Source organism: Diorhabda carinulata, chromosome 7, assembly GCF_026250575.1.
Source record: "Diorhabda carinulata isolate Delta chromosome 7, icDioCari1.1, whole genome shotgun sequence".
Lineage (NCBI taxonomy): Eukaryota > Metazoa > Arthropoda > Insecta > Coleoptera > Chrysomelidae > Diorhabda > Diorhabda carinulata.
The window spans coordinates 16,215,978-16,241,429 of record NC_079466.1 but is presented as its reverse complement, the minus strand read 5'-3'; the positions used below and the strand labels follow the sequence as shown (position 1 = coordinate 16,241,429).

General features: G+C 32.2%; 1 protein-coding gene across 1 annotated transcript in view; it reads left to right on the top strand.

The window, feature by feature from the left end:
• The first annotated feature begins 15,113 nt into the window (after positions 1–15,113).
• LOC130896483 (chaoptin-like) overlaps positions 15,114–25,452 on the top strand; it is a 74,915-nt gene continuing 64,576 nt past the window's right edge. Inside the window, exon 1 of the mRNA XM_057804634.1 lies at positions 15,114–15,308. The gene's annotated coding sequence lies outside the window, so the exon portion shown is untranslated. The remainder of the gene's footprint in view (positions 15,309–25,452) is intronic.

Sequence of the window (25,452 nt, the reverse complement as noted above, 5' to 3'; positions counted from 1 at the left end):
CTGAATACGAAAATTTTTTATGAAACAATTTATGTGTCAAAAAATGCATGATTATTTTTAAACAAAAAATTTCAAAAACATGTGGTACTCGTTTTTAAATAAACATTAGAAAATTAAACCTTTTAACTTCTATAGTATTGGTTAATTGGCTTATTTAGGGTTAAAACTACTCTGAGTTATTTCGATTTCGGTTTTATACACTTCTGAGTTCAAATGCATTTAACTCGCTATTTGAATTTGGCGCCTAAGCTAATACTGAATATGTCGACCAATCTGCCACTATATATGTTATATTTCTATATTGTCAGTTTAAAGAAATGTCCCACTATTAAGATGCTGACAATATATTATTTTCTCTCTGTCTCAGATATCTCGTTCGGGTTGCGCAAACTTGAGAATGTGCAAAACCCAGCTGGATAGAAAAAGTGTTATCATTGTGTCTTCATTAGTCGGAACAACTTCCACTTATAGGAACTGTCCATATAGAAGAATTACATATATGTCTGACCCACTGTACTCTCTACTTTTTATAATGCCATCTATCAACGAAAAGAAAACATTCTACCAAAATAGATAGCTGTGAAGTTGGAGAAAATTATATAGAGAAAGAATATTTAGGGCTCACAAAACCATATGGTCAGTAATAATAAATAATATATTTCTTAACATGCAAAGAGCAGAGACATGATTTGGTGCACGGTTTATTTGCAAGCAAACAAGAATTCTACAAAAAAAGATTACAGACGAAAATTCCTGGTGTCTCATGACTTGACAAGAACGTAAAATGTATGTGTATTTCAGATTAAATAATTAAGAAAGCAAAACTAAAAGCATGTAGAAATTGTAGACGGTGTTAGTTAAAAGCAGAGTAGAGTTAAGTAATCCAAAACAACCCTTTTCACAGCAGCGCATCATCATCTATTCCTTATTTATCATTATGAACTCTAGTCCCATTAAGTTATCGTTATTATAAATTGTCTGTGTTCAGTTTTTCTGTCACTTTTATAGATTCATCTTTGACCCCATTAATATATCGTCTTCAATTTTTTATTATTTAATTAATATTGATGTGACTATAATTAACCATAAATATATTTAACTAATTTCATAATTATTATTGTGTAAGATAGGAACTAATGTATAAAGAAGCCTATAAAACTAATACTGGGTTCATTCAATTTGATATTCGTCTAGTACGTCCGTCAGATTAGTGTAACCACTTCTAACTTTAAATTATTTAATCCTTAATTTGCTAAATAATTTTTTTAAAAAAAGCAAGTTGGTGAATTGAGTTATTTAATTATAGTATATTAACTGTAGTATTGTTAAAATTACTGGACGTTAAGGTATAGTGATGAATAAGACCTTAGGATTCATGAATCTCCATGATCAGATTGTAATAACAGAAAACTAGCCTACTTTGGTGTTGTCTTTAACAAAAAAATATAAAATATGTAAATTAAATTATCATTAGAAGATAAAAATATCCCATTACTAACTTTTTGTGGAACTATTTCACACCATGGACTTTTTGTAACTGTTAAAAAAATTAAAAAGGCTTCCGACAAGTATCATCATTTTCTATCAATTATCGAATTATTTACAAAAGGATTTTCGATATATCAGTTTATTTATTAGTAAAAACTCAAATAAACGCATCTTCTTCACATTTATCAAAACAAGCAACAAAATAACACGCAAAATAATCCTAGATTATGAAAGGAAATAATTTACAGCTTTTTAGTACTTTCAGTAATAAGGTAGTCAAAAGATTTTGCATGTTTTTATATTCACTTCGCGCCCGAATTCAACATTTTCAATCACGCAACGTCCTTCCGTTCCTAACGTGTCCTTAACGCTTCAAATTCTGTGTCCAAAGTGAAATATTGAACGGACGATTGAATCAGAATAGTTTCCGAAAACATTCACCTTAATAATAATGATTATAATAATAATCAAAAGAAAGGTATATGTTCAATGTTACCATAAATACCATCGCGAGATAAATGTCATGTTACATTTAAATCGCTTTCAAATGCACTATTTTCGATTTTATGGAACATGTTTGATGTACGAATTACAGTTGGACCTCTACGTTGGACTAAACAAATCGAATGGTGACTGCTAATTCTGCAAACTAAAAGGACTATCGACAATACAGTGGAACAGTTTATGTCGAGTCATTAATATTTTTTATATAGATTAACCTAACCAAAATTATACAACTCTGATTTTACTTTTTGTTATATAATTAATTATGTATACTTTTGATTTTTCTGTAAAAGTTATAGAAAGTGTTCATCACAAGTACGTTTTCAAGAGTCATATCTAAGTACAATTTTAAAATAGAAAAGAATGAAAAAACCTGAGAGAACTTTAAATTTAGTAAAAAAGGCAGAAGTTTGGCGTCAGATGATTATGATTGATGTACACAAACTTATTTTATAGATTTTTATCATTGAATCGTCACTTTACTTCACCTCGTATATCAATTTTTGTATCTCATACCGATTAAATATCTTTTCTTTTGAATGTTACAAAATGACGTTACTGCTATGGGTTTTATTGCCCCACACTGAACGACATACTAAGATGACGGACATATGATCATAGACAACACATACGACAAATGACGGAAACGACAGTTGACACGGAGCATACGATAGACGAAAAAAATACCACACAAGACTTGAATTGAGATAAATTTCTACAGAGCGGCGTGGTTCTTATGACGTCAAAGTTTTAGGTATGTAGAATACTTGGATACTGGATAGATATTTACATCAAGAGCTACTTTTGCATATTTCGTTACATATTAACCACTTCTATTGATAACAATTCATTACCCATAGAAATAAAAATAATAATAACTATTATTATTAGTTTAACACAATTTGTTCCATTAAACTGCATTGCGCATGTGCCTATTATCCATCACTTGATCTCAACGTTAATATGGCGGTCACAAAGCGAGATAACCAAGTGTCTATGAAATGAACCCACCCCACTAGCCTCGTTTCAAGACCTGTATGTAAGATCGTAAATCACAGCTAGCAAACACTACAGATGGAAGACACCAATAGGCAACAAGCACGACAGATGACACAGAATACTCGACAGATTCGGAAACGACGGGTGAATTATAGACATCACGCCATCATAGAGAATAAATACAACAGGTAGCGGACATAGACATCACAGAACAGTTGGCACATAACACTTGACATCCGTGATAGCGAACACTTCCCTTTCCTTATGCCGCTCAAATGCTCAACTTTTGCTAATTAATGCGGATCTTGATGTTGATAATTAGATCCAGTGAACAAATATTCAATTTAAAAGTCTCAACAAAATAACTGACAATGGAAGACCGCGGTGTGGAAAATAAACTTTTGAAAAAATTATAGAATTGAAGTGGGAGATACTTTCCCACTTTTCTCCCCTCGGATTTTCGTTTATTCCTATCTCTACAAGAATTTCTTACTGACAGAAAATTGGAAAATTTTTACGATAAGCAAAATACTACCTCGACATATTTCACTCAAAACCAATAGATTTTTATCTGTCTGGCATTGAAAATTGTAGACCAGATAACAAAATATTGTTGATAATGAAGGTAATTACTTGATTCGTAAAAAATAAAACTTGTTGAAAATTTATTCGTTTGAATTTCATTTGAGAAAGCGGACTCTATTTTTCGGTCGCCCTTGGTGGAACCAGAAAACTAGTTTGTGTTTCAAAAGAAACATACAAAAAATGTTCTGAACAATGATACACTTTTTTGATACTTATAAGCACGCCGCTGTTATTCTTCTCTAACACTTCCAATCTAAGGACTGCATTCTATATACAACACCATTATATTCCTCTTCTTCTACGAATATATCTGCCACAAATATGCTATTTAGCATGTGGAGAGAATAAGAATTTTCAATATAATGTTTCAAACTAGTTATTAAGGAGGCAATCACTTTTCATACCAAGCTGAGTAGTTTGATATAATACAGTATTTTGATTCACCCTGTACAAGGTATTGAATTTGTTGCGATTTTTATAGAAAATGGGTCATAAGTTTCTAATTACCTCGTAGAACATATAACAACTCCATAGTCTTTTGATAACGCATTCAAGCTGATTCCAAAAATGCCCTAAAATATAGAGCTTTTCCGTCAAAAAAATGTATTTTCAATATAGCACAGCATTCTGAAGCACCCTGTAAGATTGTAAATCATTTTAAAATGTGAAGACCAATGATGGCTATAATCCCTAGCATTTTCAAATTGATATCTCGAAAGACAAATAAGGCACTGAACTTTATCACACTCATCCACTACGCTGTTGGTAAATCTTCAAAATGTTCGTTCCATCTATATGTAAACACCACCTAACCTAATCAGAATGCAAAGTATTTTATGCCAGTACGAATAACTGTTTATTTAGTTAATAATTAAGTCTTACATAAAATTGCAAAATTCATAAACAAGAAAATTCTGGGAAAATTATTAATTTTAGCAAAAAACTAATGTGACAGCTAGTTTTAGCTGAACGAGTTGGTCTACTTAAAAAAAAGATCTAAGTCGGCCCAACAGTTACTGAGATAATTGATATTTTTTAACGCTCTGCAGATTTGAAGTCTATCGGAGCATTTTTGAGCGCGCCGTGTTTGCTTCTTTTCGTTATCCTCACTCCTCCGCTGTCGCGGCTTCGCGGAGCAGCGGAGAAAAACAGTCTCACTTATACTGCTACCATATGCACATAATTATTACCTATAATTTTGTTACTCATTATGGTATTCTTCTATATATTGAAATTTTATTCTATTTTTATCTTTATTTAATTAGTTTCATGTTTTTTATTTAGTTTTTACAAGCTTTTGTCTACAAATGGTAACAATTTTTTGACAATAAAGCATTTTTTCTCTCTTGTTTCTCTTTACTTATCAGACATTTCCATGCTTTCGTGTTCTTCTATATTATTCCCTACTTCTTCATCTATATTACCTATTATTATTAAAGCTCCAACACTATCTACTCCCCTAGTTTAAAAAGAAGTAAACTATCAATATTATTGAGATTTATTCCTTTCTCAATTTCTAGCCTTATCAGATTTGTCGAAATAAAATTTCTCTCCAATTTCTTATTGCATTTCTATAACTTTTATCGTTCATAGCTCTCCATTCTTTATTGTTATTATTTTATACTTCATAAATAATTGCTTCAACTCATATTTGAGCACTTCGTCTTCGTATGCATATTCCAATTGCACTTTGAATTCATAAGAGTGTAATTGACATTTCTGGCATTCTAATTGCATACATTTAATCCATTAATATCAAATTATAATATTCTGTATGCTTTAATCACAAGACTACAAAACAAAAATGTTTATCTTGAATGCCGATTAGGAATTCAAATCTATTCCTTAAAAAGATGAGATTTACTCAAATGTATCTGGAATTGTGAATATCTTCGACTTCAATTAAACCAAACAATTTATTCTGGAACAAATAATCTTGAACATCCTACTAAATAAATTCTTTTCCACTGAATTACTTTGGGGTTCACAAGAATTGTATTATAATTAATTTTCAAATAACTAATAATTTCCGTGAATAATTGGTAGCTTCTCACAATCGAAGAAACAAATCTAGGTATACAAGATAACGCATTAATAGGTAATATCCGGCTGGAGATATAATGTTCTCTCCTTTTACTCTCGGTTCTTGACAGGAGCAGATTTTTCAATGTGAAAAACATCAGAACAAACTAGCGAAATTTGGATGGGAAACGAGCGGCAGCTGTTTTTTCATTCACGGCACGTTTCACGCAGATTTAATCCTAATGAAGATGTATGACTCGGTAATAAAATAAATGAAATTGCTTTAGTTACGACAATGAAAAAGTGATGAGATAAGATATTCACGTTTGTAAAATTATTAAAATATATAGTGTTTAACATTTCGTATTTGAAAATTTCGAATTCATTTTTTATAATCCAGTGATATATTGCAAAATAATCTGCTTCTTTTTCTTTGAACGGTAGAAAATGTATAAATTTCAAAAACTTGATAATATGTGAAAGAAAATTGTTTTTTTTTTCTCATATTTATCACGTACATATTCTCAAGATTCTCAATTACGATGATGGGCCCAGAAGTACCTGGCTTTACCTAGAGATGGGGGTCGTTACTTGAACAATATCACTGTAATAGAAAGTAAACAATTTATACGGCATATTCGTTTGGTAGCTTTCAATAGTGAACGTTCCCTTGGTCCAACCAATATAAAAGCTCCTTTAAACGAGGCCGTACATCCTGCGAACACTCACATCGCAGTGGTCGACCAAATGAGGTGACGACTCCAAAAATGTTGAAAAAATTCCACAAAGCAGTACTGGATGATCGTCGACTGAAAATGCTCGAGCTAGCAGACATTGTATGCGTTTCAATAATTGATGTACATCGCATTTAACTGATAACAAAAACAGCGTTGTGAATATGTTTCGATCGAATATTTGGCAATGTTTTACAAAAATAAAGTCGCTAGACGATTGGACGAACTCCCAAACATAAGGATAAACATTTTCCAAAATAAAACTGTTAATAATATTTATTAAAGGCTGACTACAATAGGGTGAGAATCGCTTAAGTTCCCTAATTAGAAAACCGTCTTAACCAATAACATTAATATTGATTTTGCCTACTATCTCGAAGCAATTTTTTTATCGATTAAATTAAAATTGAATTCATTTCTAGCATCCTCATGTATACTCGATAAAAGTAAATTTTTCCGTTGGAAGTAGTATTTGTAGACCCAATGGTGTTTGGAAAATAGTTCTTAAGTAAATTTGCACAGTTTAGGTAACTCTAAACTATTGTTGTTTGTTAGCTCAGTTTTTTAGCAGTGCCCCAAAAATCTTTTTTATAATGAACAATTATATATGTTATATATTTATTATTATAATCTGTATCTAGAAATTTTCTAGACTTGAAAAATAGTTATTTGTATGCCAAGTGCTACTACGTTGGACGAGTCTGAGTCCAACAAAGTAGTATTTCAGCCGCGGCGTACACAACATTTTTTAGACGACGCATAAGATCCAAAATTTTTTAAATAAAATGAGGAAAGAAAATAAATAATAGAGAATTATAAACATTTTATTTATTGAGAATATAATATACTTGATGATATTTGCAATGTCAATATTATTTTATCAATTATTTGCAAAAGTAATGTTGATTGTACCTCTAGGACAATTATTAATATTTATTGAATTGGATTGGATCTATATCTCTACTAGATGTTGATGGAATCTCTGTAGATGTGTTTGTGATTTCAATACAATTTATAGATTTGTAGTGTCACTTTCACTACATGGAACACTCAAAACGCAACTTTTGGTATGTAAATGAATCCAGAATGAACAACTTTCAGATGGCGTCGTCTAAAAAATATTTTTTTCCCATAACTTTTGACGTACCTTCAACCAAATTTTCCTGAGAATTATTAGAATTACTTTTATGAATACAAGATATTTTTTTTAGAGCCGTTTGCATTAGATGTTTCCGAAATTCAACTTTTGATTACTTAGGTATTAATAAATTCAAATATTATGGAATTTTCTCAATGATGACTACAAAAAGTAACTTTTCAAATTGAAATGATTATTCGAAATAAAAGTTTGAATGAGTCATATTGTAAATAGAAAACCAATTTTATTTCAATCGCAGTATCAAAATAAAACAATTCACCAATACTTCTTAACGGACTGACATGATCGGTAAAACGATTCCGTGAGACACGCTAGTATGTTAAGGTGATTGCTTTTCTTCTATCACTTCTTTCTGGTGAAAATTGAATCCCCATTTAACCAACGGAAGTCGATTGTTCTATGTACATTCGTGCTATGTTTGTTTATTTTATTTAAATTACATTTCGTTCGATCCCTTCTTTCAGCAAATATTTCCAGTATATAAAAAATCAAACACTTATACATACAGAGTGAGTTTTATGTATGGAACGCCTCAATTATCTTGGAAACGGCTTGTACTATTTTCATAAATTATTCTGTACAAGGGTCTTGTGATACGACCGGTATTATGATGGTATTAACATTGTTGTCAGATCTTTCCTTGTTCCAGAATAATAATGAAATTTGTTATTTCAAAAGATGAACCTGTATATTTTTTACTTTTCGAAATCTTCAAGAAATATTAATTATTTTTCATCCAATGTTCTCTTTAACTAAATGCAATAATTTCGGAGTTATAGCTACATTTGTCAAAGCTTTAATAATACATTGAGGTGGTTATGACTGCTACAATAACAAATTTATCTGAAAAAGAACGAATTGATATTTTAATGATATTAGAAACGAGAAATATCTTTAATAATATATATCCTAACCGAAATCTCATAACAAGAACTACTGTCAGGAAATTAGTAAAAACGATCAACGAAACTGGTTCAGTAATCGATCAATTGACATCGAAATTAAACGGCAACTTGAATAATTTCTTTGAGAATTGATCTTCATCAAGTATAAAAAGCATGTCTTAGAACTTTGTACAAATCTCGCATTTCTAACTACTATAAAAATTATCTCGAATACATTCAGTAGTCCAAGTTATCATAAAATATTCCATTACTGGAATAAAATACATATTTATAAACATTATAATATAAATAGAAGCACGTAACAATACCACGTTATGAATACCCACAAACTGAAATTCTAGATCACCTGTACGGCAAAAATATATCTCGGAGTATAACATATAATATTTAAGAAATAAAACCACGCTCTGGATGTTATTGTTTTAGTGGAGATAGTCCTCGTATATCACATGTAACGGTCTAATATAATTTCTAGTGGAAGTATACCATCCCTTTTTCAGGATATATTGCCTTACACTCGGTGAATTCTAAGTTTTTTCTGGTAAGCTTTCCATTTACGGCTATAATGGTTGTGATTATCGACCGCAGTTGTATACAATACGGTTTCTACTCAAAAGTAAACATACAAAAAGGCGTCGCTTTCTGTAACAAAAAGCAATTCAAAATATCCTGGAAATTAGAAGCAGCATTGGTTATACCGTGAAATAATATTCGTTACAAACTTGACAATGTTTTAAATAATCCCTAGAAGGTAATGAAATTTTTTATCCTTCTTTATGTCATGCTTGATCTTCCCCAAAGAAAAACTGGAAATCTAATAGATAAAGACTTTAACAAAAAAGAGAGAAATATCATAAAATATATCAGATTATATAGACAAGAAAATAGTGAAGAAATTAAAGGAAAATAAAGTATAATAAGAAGAGGTCTAAAAAAGCGGAAACTCGAAAAGTTAAAAAAATGAGAATATGAAAAAGAAACTAATAAAGAAATCTGTGAAATACACGAAGAAGGAAATATACACGATGATCCGGGACTTGACGCAAAAAATTCAGGAGTGAGTAGATGACGTGAAAATAATGCTGGGACAAAAAAAAATATTTTCCATACGACCCCTCGTTTCTGAGTTACAGGCCTTTAAATCTGCGAAACCAGAACTTATATTTGAGCTTATTTTGTAAATTATATATTCAAACATTATGAATTTTCAATGAAGGATTACTTATATCCTTGAAGATAAATAATTCTACACTACTATCTAAAGGCCAGGGGCGTCTCATGGACACGGGGACAACCTATACAATTTAAAGATAGCAAAAAGAATTTTTTCTATCCATTTTTTGACATAAAAGTTTTCTTTGTGGTTCGGAAAATATGTCAAGGAAACCGTTCGCGATAAAGAAAATTATCCTAAATTGTAATTATTCATTAAGCAGTCCATCAGATTGATTCTACCTCACTCTCCCACTCAGAATGTTTTCAAGATGGGTATCGATAGTGTTTTACCTACGGATTTGGGTGTTAGCCGAGTTTATTTGGACGGTTGATTTAAAGTACGGAGCTATAAATCGGGAAAGTAGGTGATTAGATGAATCACTGGGGAACACCAGCGTTGACCTCAAACCTTTCTGAGGTATGTCCATCGATAGCGACATGGCTGGATCCGTCTTTCAGAAAGCTACCAAGTCAGTCGATTAGTTTGGATGACAACCTGTACGATCTTATTTAGAAGGTTGTCATGCCAAACCCTGCCAAAAGCCTTCGATATGTCTAATTGCTCTAGATTTCCCATATTTTTCTATAGCTTTGGTCCATACGTTGGTGACATAGGCTAGGAGGTCCCCGATTGTTCTATGTTTCCGGAAGCCGTATTGGTGGTCACTGATTATGTAAGTAGACTCAAGATATCTCGAGATTGTATTCAACGACTTTTTCCATGACCTTGGCAATGGCTGCAACACAAGCAATCGTAGATAGTATGGGTTGAATCCGAGAAATTTTCCAGCCCGCAGAGAAGAGTTCGCATAGCGGACTAGTTGGTGCAGCTGCGCAATTCTTCAATAGTATTGGGGGTATTCCATCTGCGCCAATCGTTCTATTCTCTTTCTGGCATAGATGTACCGACCCCAGACACGCTGAATGTTAGTTTTCCCCCCATTCACGTTATCATGCGTCTTTTTTTGCGTAGTCCTCCACGCTCCTGATAAGCCTAGGGTTTCGCTGCTTCAAGTATTCTGTCACCATCTGAGAGTATCTACACTTTCCTTTATTTGATGCAATTCTCATTTTCTCCCCGTTTTCGTGGTAATAAATCTTCTACCAGAATATTCGCGTCAGATTTCGCGTTCCATAGTGCAGTATGATTTCAGATGGACGCATTAGAAGTTTCCTTTTAAGTGGCTCATAATAATTCAGCATCAGAAAGAAAACAGCAACAAATATCTAGGAACAAATATTTTACTGTATTCACTGCGCTGTTATATGTTTTCGGCGTCGAAGCATGGACGTTGACCGCAGCGTCCATAAAGCAACTGAAAGCTTAAAGATGTGATGTTATAGGATATAAGAATAGATTTACTAATTTCTAATTACTACGAAAACTCAACAAAAGGATGTGAAATCAATGCTTCCTGTAGCTAATTGATAAAGGCAAAATAAACGGTTATAGATGACCAAAAGAAACGAAATTATCCTAGATAACAGCTGAAAAAGTTAGGATAGCCATTCTAGTCACCAACATCGGAACTAGATAGGTGATACTTGAATACGAGGAAAACTGGATATTTCGTTTCTAAAGAATTTGAGTATGAGCTTCAAATATTCAGAGATATTTCTTAACAACTCTATTTATTCCACCTTTTTTGAGCAATAAATTTATTACATACTTTTCACTGTGTGTTTGAGGTTGAAATGTAAAACAGCTAGACTGAAAAGTAATGATTGTTTTAATAGTTTTTGTAGTTCATGTCATGCACTTATGAAATCATCGTGAGTGAAATTGCTTTCGACCCGAGTTTAATTAGATATCATATTCATAACAGTATGTTGAACAAATCTTGAAATACTTAAAAAATAATTAATTTGCGTTTGGTAACTTCAAAGGATTAACTTTTTCCATATTTTATTCATTCGTAGAATAAATGGATAACATGCAAGAGCTTGAAAAACCTAACAAACTTACTGATGAAATTCTTTTGAAGTCTTAAAACTCTATTTGCCCAGTAAATATATGAATTTTATTATTACAAGTAGTTTATATTTGATGTACATGCCAACTTTTCATCGAGTAGAGTCGAGAAATCTGATAGGATCTTTCATAATATTCTCTAAACTACTGACAAACTTTTAGTGGTTCCTTTATCAGGTACAGAAATTGAAATCGATTGATCCTGGTTAACCTGCCACTGACACTCAATTTTGTATAGTTAACTAGTTATAGCGACAAATTTTGGCTCCAGAGCTTTTCTGGTCGTGGGTTTCTATATAATATGATATATTATAAATATCCCAGAGATCGAAGAAACTGGAAACATTTTTTAGAACTGAACACAATGTTTGACAAGCTAATAACGATTGTTATGTTGTTTATATAATTTATACATAGTCGTATTTGCCAACGTGAGGCCCGTGCCACACAGGGGGACAGTTTTATTGTAAAGGGGAGCAATTTGAAAATGAAATCGACACGGTATCAACTCTTTTGCTATGAGTCATTTAAATGCAATGCTAGGTTTCGGTACCAAAATTGAAATAAAAAAGCAATTTTTTAAATAATTGAAGCCAATAAATATTATAAATTTGTTTGATAAGACCAAAATATCGTGTTTTTGATGTCAAGTTATACTCCCTGCGGCAGACGGCAGGCTCCGTGTGAATCTGTGGTCCGATGATGACTAGCGAAAAAAGGAGCTTGAAGGGGCACCACCCGATTTGAAAGCAGTTGAGTCAAACATGTGGCGCTGTAAGCCAAGGTCAGTCTCAAAAGTCACGGTCAGCTGACCGACGCCAACTTAGTCTGAGAAAAATTTCTTTTCTTCATAGCTACGTGTATATCTCATCGTAGATCTCGTTTTTCCTTTTTTAAAACAATGGTTTCATTTTATACGGAGCTGAATGTGTAAAGGAAGATTCTGCTTTGAATTTGAATATGTTATGTTTTTTTTTTCTGATTTAACAGTCAAATTAATTTACTTCTATTTGTAAAAATCTCTTCATTTTCCTAGTTTTCTAGTAGTTTGAAAGAAAGAATTTCTTATTTGAAATAAAATTATTTTCCAGCATGGATGATGCAGCCAAACTATCAAGAAAAGTTCGCAGTAACGCAAAATGAAGGCTATGAAAAAACTTATGGAAAATAACATGGAAAAACGCTAATGTCCGTTCTAGTCATTTTCGATTTGCGCACGCGTTGATTTGGTGTTCTATGATCGAAAAACAATATGTCCGCAAACAGCTGTTCCCGCGTTCGAAGCGACAGACTTTTTATTTCACCGCAGAAGGTGTGATATTAGTTTCTATATTGAACCTCGGTGTTTATACGTAATCAGTACCAGCAAATATCTTTATTATTTTATATTTTCAAAAAATTTAAAATGCTACAAAAAGCTAGAAAAGGTTTAAATTTTATTTGGTGGACTAGTTATAACTTCCGAAGAAAAAAACTATCTACTATCTAATAAATTGAGTTCCTGTTTTGTGCTGACATCAGTTTCCAAAGAACTGAACTTATCCACCTCCTTAACAATCTATTATGCCCTTATTGAGTCGCATCTCCGATATACCATTTCCTTTCTGGGATACCTGTGGTGCCACTCAATTCAAACTATAAAAGGGAGATGTTAGATATTTACCCGGAATAAACAGCAAGGCTCATTGCAAAGACTTATTCAAAAGTTTAAAAATTCTGACTCTTCCTTCGTTATTCATCTTTGAATCCATTTGCCTAATTCGTAAGCACGCTTTTCCAATTTCAAAAAGGTCGTTTTCACTTGGGAACACAGAGCAAGAACTTTACCAACCTACTCCAGGTTTAAAGTTAGTTAAGGGCTCAATATCTTACAATGCAAGAAATACACAATCACTTGCCAATTGGAATCAAAACGATATCATCCTTTCCGGCGTTGCGCAATAATTTAAGGGCATATTTACTAGAAAGTGCCTTCTAATCTGTAAACGACTTCTCATCTAATAATAATATTTAATTCCGGAAATGCCGCATACGGGTTTAAGTTTGCTATGGACTTATATACTAATTATTACCTATTACTATTACCTATAATTTTGTTTTTCATTATTGTTCTCTTCGGTATATTTAAATTTTATTGTGCTTGTATCTTCATTTAGTTATTTTGATGTTTGCTTTTTAGTTTCTACAGCTTTTATCTACTAATTTTTTGCCAAAAAACCATTTCTCATTTCTCATAATTAACTTGAATAGAGATTTTTCCTATCTTATACGCTTTTGAGGCATTTAGAGCTAGAGCTCAATCATAATAATACCACAGTTAGCTCAACAACTTTCAAAACCAGATTATTCAAACTGCTATGCAAAAGGCAGTCCTCCACTTTTTAATATAAAAGTCTTCCAGTACACTTTTGAACGATTCATAGTAAAAGTATGTTTCGTTTAGGGGTAGAATTTAATTATAAAAAAAACAACCTCAAAATTGATGTTTTTGTAAATATTAAAACTTGATATGAGATAAAAATTCGAACAAAATCGCTTTGAAGTACTATTGACTTATTTGGAATATATACCTGGAAATTTTCAATAAAACGGCCAATGTTTATTGCTCGGCGGTGTTATATATTGGAATTTTCAGAAGAAATCGAAAAATTCGAATTTTTCGATTCATATCTACAAAGTCTATCTACATATATATCTATCTAAAGTCTAGCAAATTATCCTGGGGATAAAATTTTTCAACGCTGATCTTTAGCATCGAAAAAAATATAAAAGTTAAATGAAGGCTACAAATATCGCTCCAAGATTCTTGAATAAGATTTTTGTAACTAAGTCTTGAGATCATTATCAAGCTGAACTAGGATTTCTAAAAGAATGTAGGAAGTTCCTTTAACGTGGTGATCTGCAGATTCATTTCCAGTCATTCTATTATACGATAGAAGCCAGAGGGATTGAACTTTTCTGTTAATCATGACATACTTGAAGACAATTTAGGCGATTAAAATATATCAGACCTTAATAAAGACTTGCTTCGTCAAGGAAAAAAACGTATTTTTCGAGCAATAAACTGCAAATAGCTTTTCCAAATTTCTTAGTATATAAAACAAATACCTTAAGAGTGAGTCGAAACGATTTAATAAAAAATTTCAGTTCCTACATTTATTGTTTAAACCCTTTTCTCATTCGTTTTGAGATAGCATCTAATTATTTTCTACACCTTAAAAAATTGTCTATAAATCGTTTAAATGTTTACTAAAATAAACTTATATTCAAAAATTGAAGCCTGCTTTTCAAATGATAATTTGTATGCCCATTTCACTAGGACAATCAGAGAGCAATTATTTTTCCATTTTGATTTTTCACGCTAATATTTAAATATCCATTTAAAAATGTAGTGTGAAGTGTTAGTCACTTAAAAAAAAACTTCGATGTTTGTTTTGTAGTCCTTTAAAAGCTCGTCGTCAATTTTAGCGCAGACTCAGATTATCTTTCGCAAATATTCCACCTGTCTAGAGACTAGGATCTGATTTTGAAGCTTTCCTCTAACGAAACTCCGACAGTGCGCTTTTAGAGTTCGAGTATACTCCATTAGTTCCGAAAACATACACTGTTGCGTAAAAGCTCGAGAAATTTCATTTTGAGCGTGTCGTTAATGGGGTTGGAAGTTTGCGGTTGGTAAATAGTTTACGGCTCACTGGATGTTTGGTCTGTTCGTACTAAATTGAAATGTAAGTTGATTTAAAATGTTTCGATAAATAAATATCATTATAATACAAGTATGGAATATAAATTTTGTCACTGGTAAATATATATTTTGTCTATGTTCGGTATAATTTAAGTCAGCAAAAAAAGTAAAATCTTCATACCACGTGGTCATTTTTTGCGTTAGATATTTTATGAAATATTGACTTAATTAGAATTCTAATTTTTTGCTTATGAAGTACTCAAATGCCATCTGAATATTCTGATACTTCTATTATCAGTTACAGTGTCTGTATGACGAAATTTTTATTATTATTAATTGATTGTGGTTAAAATATTATATATTAGTGATTGAGAAATAAACTGGAAAGACACAAATACGAATAAAATTGAAATCACATTAATAACATTTGATACAAATAAATAATTTGATATACATAAAAGACTGAGCAATTTGTGCTAGATTCATTATTCTATCTAGTGAATAAATCAATATTCTTCTTTTTCACTACAATGATTTATGTCTTTTCGAGCATCAGAGATGGAAATATTAGTTTTCACTGTTTCTCTTTCTAGTCCTTCGTTATCTGAACTTACTGAACACAATCTTTATACTACCACTACACTAACACTTACAATTACACTTTTTGTAGCGCGTTTCGATGGCGAACTTATCGTCTTCAGAGACGGGATGTGAACTAGAATCTTTCAAATGTACTTACCTATTCATACTAAATTTTCTTACAAATGAACTTCCCCCCAAAAAACAAATCTCAGCGGAAAAACAATTTTTGTGGCAAATTTCGCATTCATTCTTTAACTAATGAATAACAGAGTAAGCTGTAAGGGATATTCTCTTTATTTAAACTATCCTGAATATACTGTTTACACCCCCACTACACCAACACTCGCACAGTTTACCTTTAGTCTCTGAAGAAGGCAACTTGGTTTTCGAAACGCGCGTCAGACAGTGTAATTGTGAGTGTTAGTTTATTGGTGTAAAAAGTATGAATAATTTAAAAATAATTGATAAAACGTCATTTAGTTGATAGAATTGTGAATCTAATCCCCTTGAGTACAAACAAAAAACTTCATCAAAATCGATCCAGTCGTTCAGGAGCTCAATTACAAATTCAATTTACTTTTTTACTGTAATATCATGCATTCTACATCTCAACAACACTATTTTCTTGTATATTTTGAGGCAGATAATTTCAACCATTAAATTGAAACCGTTCACTTGCATTATCCTGATGATAGACGAAACTTTTATCAAATACATGAGGCATGTAAAGAACTGGATGTCGCAGAATTTTAACCATAATCTGGAATATCAGGTCTATTTGTTGCTTTATTCGCTTGTCGCCTGGTAGAAACGTGTTGGTCCACAACAAGATCAATCTTTTTCGATTTATTTGCAACCAAATAATTCTAGATCCAATTTTCGAACAATGTACCGGTGTTAGCCGAAACGTTTTTTATTTTTGGCTAATAATAATGATCCATTTTGAATGAATTGTTAGGATACGTTGCTCTTTATTTGAAAGTGTCAACCAATTCCAAGGTGGTCCTAGTGACCGAAGGGTCCAAAGGTATGAAGACATGAATCTATAATAGTCTTCATCATAATGTGTTAACTTCGCAATTTTTTGGACGAGCTATACGAGATCTGCTCGTCCCAAGACACGTTCCCGTCACTATTATAGTATTTGTGCAGTAGCGGTTTGAAACGAACGTGTTTTTTTTTTGTCGTGCCGAAAACCATGTGTGATGAAAAACTGAGCAGCGTATCAATCTCAAATTTCTCGTTAAATTGAAAAAAACTCCGACTGAGTGCTATAAATTGTTGCAAGAGGCCTATGGGGACAATTCTCTATCTCATTCACGTGTTTTTGAGTGGTGTAAGCGTTTTAGTGAGGTCCGAGAGAGCAAATCAAAATTCAAGGCAGTGTTGATCGTTTTTTTCGACATTAACGGTATTGTTATCACCGACTGGGTTCCAGAGGGTCAGACTGATAACCAGTCTTACTATTTGTCAGTTTTGGCAATACTGCGAGAACGAATTCGTGAAAAACAACCTGAGTTGTGAAAGAACAACTCGTGGATTTTGCACCGGGAAGGTGCGTTGCACATGCTATCTGTGAAGCAGTATTCACCAGATTTGGCACTGTGCGACTTTTTTTTGTTTCCAAATGTGAAATCTGCTTTGAAAGGGACTCGATTTGAGTCGATGGAAGCGGTAAAGCAAAAAATGGCAGAACTCCTAAAAGCACTCACCAAAGAAGACTTCCAGTACTGCTTCCATCAATGGAAAAAACCTATGGGAAGGTGTGTGGCGAGGGAAGGGGAGCGTTCGACTGTAGAATAATTTTCATAATTAAAACCTTTTCCGTAACCAGTCTCTTTATTAAATAGCCAGACCTCGTAGGTATATGGCTGAACATAATAGCAAGAGGTGTACAAAACTGTCAAAAAGGATAATAGATAGATTTTCATTTCTTTACTTTTTCATGTCAAATAAATAACTAAAATTACTAAAATGTGTAACTCGATCTTGTATCGACCTTGTAGTAATTAAACCAATATTCGAGAGAATGCTGCATAGATTTTCTTATCGAATAAAAATAGACAACCTTTTTATTTGAAGTGTATGAACCAGTTTCTGCTGCATTAGGTATAAGAGTTTTAATCTTCCACTATTCTTTTACCTTCGCAATGGGAACTATAAAACTATACTTATCCTTCAGATGGTCGTAAAACTAAAACAATTTTTTTTCACTATTTCTTTTATCAAAGAAACTCCTACTCAGTTTTATAAAGATTATAAAAAATAAACATTTCACAGTTCACTCAACCAAAATGCTTATAACAGTGAAGTTCGTCATATATCTTTTGAACTAATCAATTTATTATGATGATGATACAATGCACCAAAATATATAGGCACGGAAATTTCACTTTTATTAATGTGTGTGACCTTGAACTTACCGTAAATTGTATAATTCCCAACAAGTTCACAGCTTTGATTTGGTATCAACTATTCAGATAATATTCATATGAAGTACTGAAGCTGAACATCAGCTACAAAACATGGTAAAAATAATGAAACCACTAATAATAAATTAAACTGTTAATTAGTAATCAATTAACTGAAGGTTACCCCCTATATCTTATAGAAAGTTTTTTAACGTGTATTTTATTCTCATTTATTGTATACGACATAAATTGTCATAAGATATACTATGTACACCACTGCTTGTGAATTTATCAAAATTAAAATGTCGAACAACCTTAACGATACACAATTATAGCACATGTAGCTTTTCAACCTAAGGGGGCACTGAAATTGACGCAAATTGCGTTTATTATTTATTTTGTTTCTTACAAACAGCTTCAAAATAAACTTTTACTCGACAAGCATCACGTTTCGCTGAATTTTCAGAAACTTTTCTCCGGTTCAACTTTATTCGATGGACGTGATGCTTTTTCTAACGTTGCAAGTGCATCAAAGTGAGTTGAAAGAAAAATTTTAGCAGCTACATACTCCAAATAAACATTTCGTCGATAGTAGCTTAGTTTGGTGAGTGGATGACTGAATGTAGGGCGTTAATAAAAAAAAAACATTTCGTCTAAAAGTATGCCGAGTGAAGGCAATAAAATCGAAATAATTAATGTTTATGGAGGTATACAAAATTTATTATTCAACAAAGTACTGACTTTATAATGAATTTTTCTAAACTATTGTTTTGGTAGTTGGTGTATCGCAAAAATTCTTTAATAGATAGGGCTAATCAATCAAGTAATCCCAAACATAACAACACGTGCGTTTTGAGAAGAAAACTTAAACTTCTTGATTCAATTAAATTACAATCAAATTTTTATTTACGTGACTTTATTTGGTCTATTTTCACAAATTTAGTCAATTAAAAAACATAAAATCTTTTAGCATTAACGAGATATAATTAGCATTGAAATTTCTTTAAAAATAGGACAAGTTTTCTTAAGTAGCATGCTATGAAAATAAATGTCATGTCATTTATATTGTCAAATTCTTGAACAAAATATGATTGTTTCGAACATTTTCTCAACTTTATTTACGAATATGTCTGATAGTAGTGAAAGTGTATGAAATTATGAGAACTCCACCGGAGACTTACTCTAATTGTTAACAACTATTATAATCAAGTTTAAATAATTGCGATGTTTTTTATTTAATGAAAGAAAATGAATGGACGTAGAAAATTATAGTACGTTACACGAGTTGTAAGCCTATTACGCACTCATGAAATTTTTCACTATCGACTACCTTGGTTCCTCAACTACCAACACTGGAAAATGCGAAAGCGAAATACGCCGTCGTCTGACTATGGCAAGATCAGCGACTACCAAGTTAAATAAAATGTGAAAAGACAAGCTAGATACAACTTATTTAATGGAGTGAAAATTAACGGTAAACTTAGAAATACAATCAGATACTGTGTTACGACTTGAATGGACTGCAATGCCTTTTAAACGCTATTGACAGAGTGGGAAGAGAAATGGGTCTAAACATTAACCAAAACAAAATAAATGGTATTTAGTCGCTTGCCGTACCATGAGACACAGCTACAGGTAAACGGACAAACGATTCAGAGAGTTTCCAGTTTCAAATATCTTGGCTGCTACATTACTGAACAACTGGATTCCGATAAGGAAATAAAATGTAGAATTGAGGTAGACTTTAAAAATATCTACCATTAATCGCTTACAGGCTTTTGAAATGTGGTTATATAGTCGCATGCTCAAGATACCGTGAACAGCTATACAAACAAACGAAGCAGTCCTTAACAAAGCAAATGCGGTACGTGAGTTGGTGGATAACATTAAATGCAGGAAAATAGCTTATTTGGGACACATAATGCGTGGTTGCCGCTTTAGTATCCTCCAGTTGATTATGAGAGGTGAAGTTGAAGGTCATGGAGGAATTAGAAGGAAACAACCCTCTTAGAATATTAGAGAATGGACTGGGATAAGAAAAGCAGGACAGTTATTTAGACTAGCTCAAGATAGAGAGAGTTTTGCCATGTGGATCGCCAACGTCAAGGGGACTTGATACGGCACTTTAAGAAAAAAGAAGGAAAGACAAATCTATCACGAAAACAACGAAGCTCCGTCTATTTGATGCTCTTATATTTCCCATTGCGACGTACGCTGCGGAAAAATGGACTTCAAGGCAGCTAAAAACCGAATAGAAGCTTAGACTACTCTTACGAGTATCATGGACAGAACACCTAACCAACGTATCCGTATTACAAGAAATTGGTCCACGTAAATTTTTTCATCATTAAGTCTGCAAACTCTTCACGTCTTTCAAAATCGTCATTTGACAACCAACGTTACTTTGTATGTATGGAATTCATTATCACGTAAAATTTTCATTACTGATATTTGTGAAATATCAAGTTTTCTAGATATTTTCCTAATACTCATGTTTGGATCGTCTTCTAATAGGACACAAACATCTGAAGATTTGTTTTCAGTTGATGCAGTTTTTCTGCGCTCTGATTTGGAGAAATCTTTTACTGAACCAGTTTCGTTTAACTTTTTCACTAATTTACTGATCTTGTTATGGGATTTCGGTTAGGATATAAATTATTAAAGACATTATACGTTTCTTGTTGACTTCTATGCCTATCACCATATCCTAATATCATTAAAATTTCAATTAGTTTTTTTTTTCAAAACCATCCATTGTGAGTTTCAATTAACGATAATAATTTATTGAAACGTTAAATTTGTTATCCGAAATTATGGCATTGAGGGAACATTAGATGAAAAATAATAAGTATTTCTTAATGATTTCGAAAAGCGAGAAATTAACAGATTGATCCATTTGAAATAACAAAGTTCATTATTTTTCCGAAAAAAGGAAAGATATGAAAACAATGTAGATACTACCATTTCCTAGATAATTGAGGCGTTCCATACATAAAACTCACTCCGCGGATGACTTCTCCACTCCCAGATTACCAGCAAACAGCACCGCCCGTTTAACTCAGAAATTTTCCTCTCCCGTACTTTAATATAATCACTCAACTTTTTAAATTGTGAAAAATTAAAATTTTAAAATCAAATTTCTTCAAAAATTATACGCCTACTTCTTCGTTCTCAAACACGTCCCAACTTCCCACTAAAATTCCTTTTTTATGATTTCATACCTCAGTATCTTTTTCCCCAATTATAACTATAATTTTTCTAACATTCAAATGTTTCATAGAAGCCGAAGATACTTACATAATTATTTTTAAATATAAATATAAACCATAAGTCTTTTTGATTCTTGATCAAACATGAAGTTCAGCTGATTGTTTAATGCAATATCTCGCACTTGCAACATACACACTAAACTATTCACCAAAACTCACACTAATTTATTCAATTACATCGTGTGGTTGATTTTCACTATCCTCGTTTTATTTACACTATCATCACATTCTAAGTTGCTGCTAAGTCTCTTATATGCCTTAAACTAATAGAGAGGCCTTCTCAGCAATTGTCTCTATAAAAACGGTCAAAAATATTGTTAATGGACCAGCAACATATAAATAGATCTTCCAAGAAAACCAAAGAGTAATCGAGTCAACCACCAAACTTTAGAATCACATATTAGAACAGGACCGACTTCGCGCTCTATATCAATTGACGACGAGTTAGTAACAATAGTTATATACTCTATTTAATTTTAACATAACATATGAAAAGGTTCATATTCACAGCTTGGAGAAAGTGGTTTGCTTGAAAATATCTATAATTTTAGCACAATATAACAACCACAATTAAACTATTCTAAATCCTTATAGAACAACCCTTTTCATTAACTAAATATATCATTTTATCTAACTTTCCCACATGCTTTTGTGTGTATTGCAAATAGCTAGTAGCCAAATACGGATTTCAAATAAGCGGTTAGTGACGCAACGTGTTTTCGGATTTGCAAGTATAATTAAGATGCAGTATAAACACCGATATCCCTAGTTAGTACTTAATTAAAATTTTATATTAACATGGTTTGAATCTACTAAGGGGAGCTCTAGACCGGCAGTAAGGTGTTTCTAATATGGAAATATTATGGTTACTTTGTTTTCCAAATCTCTAAAATTATATGTTTCATTGAAATAGGTTCCTGAGGTTTATTCGTGGTCAACTTATCAAATGTCCATTTCAACAAACGATAATTCCTAATAAGTCTCGAGATAGACAAATATTTCTAATTTATATAGTGGATTTTTTTCATTTAAGATCAATACACCTTTTTATGCGTTCGAAGCAATTGTCGAAGCATTTGTTCTATCCGACTGAGGTACCTCCAAAGATGTGATTTGAACGCTTAATCGCTTTATCTGGTGTAGAAAAACGTTGACCTCGCATTTTATTTTAGATCTGTGGGAATAAAAAGAAATCATTGGGTGCCAAATTAGGACTGTACGGCGGATGATCCATCAATTCGATTTTTTTTTGACTGTTCAAAAACGTTTTTGTTTGAACTGATGTGTGAGAGCTTGCGTCTTCTGCGATTGGTTTTTACGAACACTTCTGATAAACATATGATTTTGTACCATTCAAAATTAACCGTCCTACGTTCTAGTGAAACTTTTGTTGGATTTGGCTTGTCCAGAAAGACCCATACAATCATTTGTTGTTTAGTGTCGGACTCATATGCATAGGTCCATGATTATTTTGAAACATTGCGATTGAACTTTTCCTTGCACCAATCGACACGAGTTTTTTGGAACGATCGTTAAATTATGCGGAGCACAACACGATCAAAGCTTATTGACTGTCAAATGTTTCTGCAGGATCAGTTTACACACAGCGTCAATGTTCTCTGATACAACAGCCGATTTTGGACGTCCTTCACGAAATTCATCCTGTAGAGAAGTGCGACCATGACTGAATTTAGTAAACCAGCTGGACACGCTGTTGGTTTTTTACCAAGATGTTGCGAGTTTGGTACTCAAAATGAAATCTGTATAAGAGTTTTATTTTGAGTAAACAACTCAAATAGCACTCGTTTTAAGTACGTTCACCATCAAAAATGTCAAACTTCATAAGTCAATGTCAGATTTGACAAATTCACATATCTCCAAACTTAAGTAGCAACCTTTGTAGAGAACGATAACTATAATTAAAAAATTTGAGCTCACTTTAATTCAATGATCCAAATTTATCTACTGTATATTATTGTGAACCATTTTGTTAGAATAAAAATAATGATTTTATTGAGACCATTGCCTTTCAACATATTTAGAGATGATGAGAATATCTGTTCAATCGACTCAAATAAAGTCTGCGTTGGATATAAAAGCCAGCTATCAGTGAAAACAGAAAAACTTTAGACATCTGAAGCAATACAATATTGCAGTTATGGCACTCAAACAACAAATATAGAAATAGAAGGATATAGGATTAAAACATTTGAATACCTTTGAAAAGTATAGAAAATAAAGACAATAAAGACGCAAATATAACAAAGAAAGTTAAAAACGCCTCAAATATATATTGCAGCTTGAACAACTGATTGATCAATAAAGAAGAGGTCTCAAAAAAGACATTGCTTTATGTTTATTGAGTTATTTATAGACCAATATTGACTTACGACTATGAGACATAGATTCTCATTATATAGACGCTAATATCGCTCATAGAATTCATTGAGCATAGACAGAGGTGATGTTATACACAATAAATAGAAGATTCGACTAGTGAAAAGAGTATGGAACGCCATAATAGACAACAAAGAGGAAAATCGAAACCTATGCTTAAGAAAAAAGAGGACAACATGACGAGAACCGAAACCAGCACTTAATAAAGAAGAAATAACACATTCGTGTATATAGCACATAATTGTGAACTTACACCACAAACCACTATATGGTATATGTGGATATGATGATGTGTCCTTTCAATACGATGATATTATTGTATAAACAAATTCCTTCACTTCATTTCGGCAATAGCCTTATCGACAACACTAACCTAGAGAAAAGACCAAAGAGGACGAAGACTTTTGAGTTAGTTATCTAAGTGCTCAGTGTTGAAGTTTTAGTGTTAATTGTAGTACAATTCCAAAAGCTTGTATTGAATAGACCGCTAGTTCCAAAATATTTATATTAATTTAGAATAGAATTAAATTGCTCATTGATCGCGATGACGATATTACTATGTTGGGGAAACCTTCAAGTTTTCTTAAGTCCATTTTAAGTAAGTTTTTCAGAGAAATTCATAATTAAGCAACTTCGAAAATATCTGTTCGCATACAAAACTTCCATCTACATAGAACTTTCCAGTTTAATTTCAACGTAACTATAGAAATTCGAAATCAGAGTATGGTTATTGTTGGAGAATCAACTTTAGAATGAATTTGTTTACTTTAGAAAACAACCGCTTTATTCAATAATGTATACCAGTTTAGTTAATTTACGCATTATAATCTATGTACAACATGGGATTTTGAATGCCTAAGCCTCCGTACGTGCTCCTACTTACTTTTCCTAGGGTGCACTTTGTATTTGGTTATTTGTTGGAATGAGGTTTAGTATACTGTTCACAATATAGCCAAATTAACCCAAACGTGAATGTAGTTCGATTGTTCTAAGCTTTTTCAATGGTATTAATTTTAATGAATGTGTCGGTATAAAGAGAAACAATGAGTGATCCCAAATAACCTCTAGCGATTTGCTTTCGTCCAAAAATGCTCCTTTCCGTGTTCAAAGCCCTATTTTCCAAGGAAACATTAAATAATAATTATTGAGAATCACAGTAGTATCCGAAATATAGGACAGTTTCAATAGATTCAGATCTATTGTTTACAAAACGCAGTTAGTTTGAAAATGAGATACAAAGCATGCTTCAACAATTTCGACATTAATTTTCTCATTAATTTTATTGTTATGCCAAGAACTATTTTCCACTTGTTAGTTTGATTATTGCAGAAAGCGTGCTTTTAAGTTTTTTCTTTTAATTATCATTTAATTTTTAACACGCATATATTAGCCACACCTGTGAATTTGTGAGATTGTATGTTTGTAACTTAGTCCAGTCAAAATAGATATTTGACTTATCCAAAATTCGCATAGAGCTGAAAATTGGCAGAGACGTTGAATACATCATTATAAATAAAATTCCAAAAAT